We start from the raw sequence: 7,046 nt of genomic DNA, 5'->3' as shown, positions 1-7,046 counted from the left end.
CTCACAGACACACCCAGAATAATGTTCTGGGTACCCCATGGTTCAGTCAAGTTGACACATGAAATTAAACATCATAAAGACCAAATGGCAGCTCCTTTTGTGGAGTTTATAGTCACACAGGAGCAACAGACACAAAATGTAAACCAGAAACTATGTAATTACCCATAACATGCTGTGAGAGAGATGAACAGGGTGCTATGATCAAATAAGGGGGTGCTCAAATCGATGACAGATTGGAGGTGTGGGGGAGCGCCTCCAAGAAGATGGCATCTAAAGGATTAGAAGTAGCCAGCCAGGTGAAAGAAGAGGAAGTGTTCTAGGCTGAAGGGACCACATGGGCAGAGACCCCGAGTGAGGAAGAGTGGCTTGTCACAGGAGCTCAGAGAAGACTTCTGTGGCTGGAGAGAAGTGCGTTTGCTGAGAGAAGACTGTGGCCAGAAGTCTGGGTGGTATCCTAAGTGCCATCAGACTGTCTTGTGGCTGGGTGTGGATAACATGAATCACATTTTTAAGGATTACTCAAGTTTCTAGGCAGAGAGTGGGTTGGAGGGGGTCTGAAAGTGGCGGTGGAGAGGTGGCATGGTTGAGGGCATGCAGGTCTGGACTAGAGTGCTGGCAGCCCGAGGGAGACGGGTGAGCAGGTAAGAGTTGATGGGAAGAGAGTCTGCAATTCTGCTCTCACAGCCTCCCATAGCTATAACATGGAAGGTGACTGGCAGCCTGACCCCCACTCCAGATATCAGGGGCATCTGGGTGCTGTGTAGGAAGATGCCTGTGCATTGGGGTGCTGGGGAGGAGGGACACTGACTTAGCCACCCCATGTACAGAGAAGCGCTAAACTTACTCCTCTCTTCCTGGTAGATAGCGGGTAACTAGACTGAGTTCTGAAACATATATATATATATGGGAGGTTGGACAATTAAGTTTGAGAATTCATCCTAGAAAAAGTGCTACGTAGCTCCCCTTGGGAAGCTATGCACTGACGCCAGTGCCTAGTCCACCTTTCAAAGCAATTATGGAACTCTTTCTGGAATGGCCATCAGAGCTGTCGTCGTTATTACCCTTGATGTCCTGAATGTCATCAAAATGTCTTCCTTTCAATATTTCCTGTATTTTCGGGTAAAGAAAGAAGTCACTGGGAGCCATATCAGATGAGTAGGTACGATGTTCCAATACAGTTATTTATTTACTGGCTCAAAACTCCCTCACAGACAGTGCCCTGTGAGCTGGTACATTGTCGTGATGCAAGAGCCATGAATTGTTGGTGAAAAGCTTAGGTCGTCTAACTTTTTCATGCAACCTTTTCAGCACTGCCAAATAGTAAACTTGGTGAACTGTTTGTCCAATTGGTACAAATTCATCACGAATAATTCCTCTGATATAAAAAAAGGTTAGCAACATGGTTGCAACAAGTTCGCAAACTTAATTGTCAGACCTTAATTGTCAGACCTGGGGGTATATTTGACCCCCCAGAATAAACTAGATGTGAAAAGGGTGAGGACACAGGGTTTGACTGAATAAGGGAAATGATTTTCCTGTTTAAGAAGAACAAAACCCTTCTATAATTAAATTCTGAAAGGAGAATTTGCAGGTGGGGAAAGACCTCAACTGGGTCCCACTTCCACCCCCAGGGAGACAGGTGACTGGGACAGTTGATGAAATATTGAAATACTAATAAACTAGTTGGCGAATGGTAATTAGCAACTGCAATAAATAGTTCCATTAATTATTTATAAATACGTTATAATATAAACTCATTAATTCATTGGATGCCATCATGAACATTCATAAACAGGCCTCCTAAAATAGCCGCTTCTGAGAAACACGGAGGGCACTGTCTGTTACTTTGCCTTCATCTCTGCCGACAGCACACACCGCTCATTCTTTATGAAGCACTTTGTGCTTTAGAGGAATCACCAGTTTATCTTTATCCTCAAATGACTCACGTGTTAGTGCCTCTAAATAGTTTACCCTTTAGTTTGGTTTTATTGTTGGTGCATATTTGTATAAGTAGTAAGTGAGGAGGGCTTTGTTTTCTTAAAAAATCCAGAACTGACAGAAACATTTTAAAGATGAACACCCAGGATAAAGAGACAATGATGTTTGGATAGTGTTTCTTTAAATATCAGTAATGATAACTTTCTGAATCTGGGGGAGACATTTAAAAATATATTAAGAATTAAAGGTGCTCGGGCCGGCCCGGTGGCTCAGGCGGTTAGAGCTCCGTGCTCCTAACTCCGAAGGCTGCCGGTTCGATTCCCACATGGGCCAGTGGGCTCTCAACCACAAGGCTGCCGGTTCAACAACTCGACTCCCCCAAGGGATGGTGGGCTGTGCCCCCTGCAACTGGCAAGGACAACTAGACCTGGAGCTGAATGGCACCCTCCACAACTATGATTGAAAGGACAACAACTTGACTTGGAAAATAGTCCTGGAAGTACACACTGTTCCCCAATAAAGTCCTGTTCCCCTTCCCCAATAAAATCTTTAAAAAAAAAAAAAAAGAAGAAAAAGGCTATATCATGTTAAAAAAAAAAAGAATTAAAGGTGCTCAACTTGTGTGGCACTTGTACCATTCAGCATGGCAATTATGTTCTGTTAAAATTCATAGTTTGTATCAATGAGGGCTGGATCAGACAAGCAGAAACACCATGAATAGTATGGAGAAAGGAATTTATTAAAGGATTAGAATTTATGCAATTATAGGGATTCGTTCAGGGCATATTGGGGGGCAGCTTATCTCTGTTCTTCATTGTCTGGGGCTTCAACTGGGACAATTTGACAGCAGAGCACTAAAGTCATCTGGAGACATCATCACACACGTCAGGTGCTTGATGCCAGTGTCGGTGGGGACCTTAGCCGGGAAAGTTGGGGTGTGGACATGTGACTGAGATCTGGCCAACAGAATGTGAAAGGAAGTGATACGTATCGCTTCCAGGCCTGGCCCATACAAACCTCCCACGCATGATCCTTTCTATTCTCCATCTACAGCTGAGTGGAGAAGACTTCGTGGACCTAGAAGAAGGCAAAACCCTAAGGTGGAAGAAGTCTGGGCCTCTGAATATACAAGGCAAAGTTTTCACCAATCTGTATCAGACTATGATGTGAATGAGAAATAACTTTCTATTAAGATAAGCCACTTACATTTTGGAGTTGTTTGTTATAGCAGCTGTTAATTACCCCAACTAATAAACATCTCTGGTCATTCTTGAAGTTACAAATGACTAGAGATTTTCACCTGGTGAGATCTGGAGTTGCAAACATCCATGGTGATTCTCCTCACTGTCACAACTGTTACATAAGCCCTGTTTATAGTCATGTCAAGGGTTAGTCTTGTAGTTCATATTATCTAAAATGTGTTTGATGGGATTTTAATGATCTCATATGCCTTTTTTGACTAGTGGTCACAACTCATGAAGTCATTTTATTGACATTTTGTTAGGAAAAAAGAAAAACTCCATTGTCTTTCTATTATCAAGTTTACGAACCACTTATGTTTGGATCCATATCTCTTGCCCCATGAAAACGGAGACATGTTCATTTCCTATTTAAAGGCAACCCAGGGTACAAAAGTTCTCCACTTTGCCAAATCCAATAGCAATTTTATATTCTTTTTCATATTCTTGTCCCTCTTAATCCCTTCAACAGCTCTGTCTAGTGTATCCATGCTGTACATGCTACCCACCGTTAGTCTTTTAGCAGCCATCTCAGTTATCAGATCAATTGTCGCATGCTTATGTTCAAGTAACGCTTATTTTACTTAATAAGGGTCCCAAAGGGCAACAGTAGTATTGCTGGCAATTTGTATATGCGAAAGAGAAACTGTAAAGTGTTTCCTTTAAGTGAAAAGATATGTATGTATAGAGAAAAACATAGTGTATATATGGGGTTAGGTACTATCCGCGGTTTCAGGCATCCACTGGGGGGCTTGGAACATAGACCCCATGATAAGGGGGTACTGCTATAGTTGCTTCCTTAATTGCTGTCTCTGAGATAACTTACTGTTCTTTTCTTGCCTTGTCAGTTAACCAGTCAATTATATACAAGGAACAATTCTTTAGATTAAATTCTCTCTGGTTAAATAACTAGTATGGTTTCTATCTCCTGATAGGACCCTTCCTGGTACACATACCTTAGTGTCCTTTGAACAGAGAACAGTGCCTGACATCGGAAGAACTCAAAAAAAAATGTTTGTTGAATTAATAGCAGTAACATTTACAGAGGTTTTGTTCTAAGTGCCCTACGCGTATCATCTCATTTTATCATTAAAATAATCTTATGAGATGGGAACCATTACCCAAATAAAAGGAAAAATAAACACTGACATGTAGTGATTGTTAAACTGACTGTGCTGCCAGATAAGGCAGGAACACTTGATTCAATGCAGAAGTTAGGTAACGTGGGTATGGGTCTTCACAATGAACGTTAACAAATAACTTGGGGGCTTAGCTAAAGCAGGGGAGGTTACTTTTAGGTAGGTATTACACAAGGGAGAACTGGCTCCATGAAGACTGACTCCCAGGTCAAAGACAAGATAAGGACAAGAGGCATGGTTTCATAAGGAGAGGTGACTGGCTGGTTTAAACAAGTGTTTAGTTTGTCAGCACAGATTGTTTTGTTTGTAATGGAGCTGAGTCCTAATTCCATTTGTGGTTTTTGGAACTTCATTGACTTGATAAGTCCATTAGGTTGAGTGCACATAGTACAGTTGAGGCACAGATCACAAATATAACAAGTTCATCATCAGGCTGTTTTTTTGGCTTATTCTGATTAGTTCACCAAGAAGCAGTTTCCTTGGTGTCTTCTTCTGGGGCCCTGACGATTGCTTTCTTGTACTTTATTAGCAACACAGGCTTAGAATTATGTAGTAGGTTAAGTCCGTTTGCATTTGCTCAAGACTCAGCAAAAATTTCCTTTATCATCTCATTTTTACTGATGCGGAGCCTGAGCCACAGAGCAATTAAGTAACCTTCCCTTGGTCACACAGATGGTAAACGATAGAGCTAGACTTTGGTAGGTATGGTAGATTACTTACTCTTCACGAAAATCAATTTCCTGATGCCATTCTGCCCTGCAGGTACTCATTTGGGCCAAACCTTCCTGGTCAAGCAAGTTGACTTTAGAGTTGATACATTTAACCACTTTGCTATAGTGCTTTTATGGGCAAGAAGGGGTGGGGGAGGGAGGGAGAGAAAGAGACTGAAAGTATAATGTTGTTAAGACCTAGGTTAAAACCCCAGATCTGCCTTATGTTATATACAACTTCCGTGAACTAAGCAAGTTACTTAGTTTTTCTAAGTCTCAGTTTCCTCATCTGTAAAGTGTGAAAATAAGCCATACCTAAATAGACACTCCATTTAATCTATTTGAGGTAATGGTGTTAAAAATAGAATACCAATTTGTGATCCAAGACTGCCCCCTAGAGGTAAAATTAAAACACAGACTCCATCACAAGGCTAAAAAACCCTACCCTCCAAACAATCCCAGAAAGCCTTTTTTCTTCCCAAATTGTTGAGCCAAAAACCCAGTAGTTTTTGCAAATCAAATGGCTCAGTGACAGCTGGTTTTTAACGTCTCCAATGTCTTTGAATTGCAAGAACAGGCTTCCTCAAAGGAAACTAGGAAGGCTTGGCCCAGTTGGGTACTGCAGGGCAGAATGGCATCAACTAATTGATTCCCAGGAAAGGCACCACCAACACACACACACTCTCACACACACACACACACACACACACACACACACACACACACACACACACACACACACACGACAAGAAGCCCAGATAGCTTTACAAACAAGTTTCCCACATTTCAAAGAAACAAATTATCCCCTTTTTTTACCCAAACTATTTCAAATAAAAAAAAAAGGAAAATCCGATCAATTCATTTTATTAGGCTAAAGCAGGTCCATAATCCTTTATCTTAAACATTTTTGAGGTTTCAGAGTTTAGAGAGATTATGCAGTGTGTAGGTTGTGTATAACATCCCCAGCACAGTCTGGACCAGCTCCCACAGTCAAATAGTTACTATTTCTGCAGCAAAACATACTAAGCAGGATAAATACAAACTATAAATAACCTCAGATCAGTTTAGATGAGGTTTTGCTGCCAAATGAGTTGGCTGAAAACATGCCTCCTCCTCCCTCCCACCCCCCCAGGAAAAACAAACAGCCTAGTGCCAGTTTTCAGAACTTTTTGAATTTTGGAATTGCAGATAAGGATTGTGGACCTGTTAACTCACAGAAGCTGCAGCCTCTGTTTCCCACCAATATTTTATACCTTCTGGTTGTGTAAGCCCAAAGCCTGCATGCCCTCTGACAACTCCTCTAAACCTATGCACGCAACAAAGGTGGCATACACAGTATCCCCCATTTATCTTAACTCTGCAGTTTCCAAGGAAACAGTACCTTGGAAGAGCAAGAGTCAGGCAGGCATGCATCGCCCAGGCCTGATATTAATTTTCCCTTGACTCACAGGCGGGTAATTTAACATTAGTTAATCTATCACTGTGATTTGCCAATTAACTAGTACAGGAGAAAAATCATATGATCCTTTCCAAAATGCAGAAATATCAGTCAACAAAACTAAACATGAGTTCACAATAAAAATTCTTAGCAAATTAGGAATAGGAGGGAAAAATTCAATCCATTAGATGGTATTGACCCCAAATCTAAACTTTATACTTAAGATGGAAATTTGGAAGCATTTCCATTAAATGAGGAACAAGGTAAGACTGCTCTCTATCCCCACTACTATTCACCATTATTCTGGAGTTCCTAGCCAATGTAATAAGAGAAATAAATAAGAGGTGTAAAAGTTAGAAAGAGACAACACTGTCTGTATTTGCAGGTTACATTACTGTCAATTTAGAAAATCCAAGAACATCTAGAGAAAAACTATTTGAACTAATAAGAGAGTTTAGCAGTTTTACTAGGTACACCATCACCATATAAAAATCAATAATTACTACATACAGAAATAAGAAACTAGAAGATATAATAGGTGAAAAGATACCATTTTCTATGTCAATAAAACCTATAAGGTATC

Source organism: Rhinolophus hipposideros (assembly GCF_964194185.1).
Source record: "Rhinolophus hipposideros genome assembly, chromosome: 8".
In the NCBI taxonomy this organism is placed as follows: domain Eukaryota; kingdom Metazoa; phylum Chordata; class Mammalia; order Chiroptera; family Rhinolophidae; genus Rhinolophus; species Rhinolophus hipposideros.
This window is presented reverse-complemented; position numbering follows the sequence as displayed.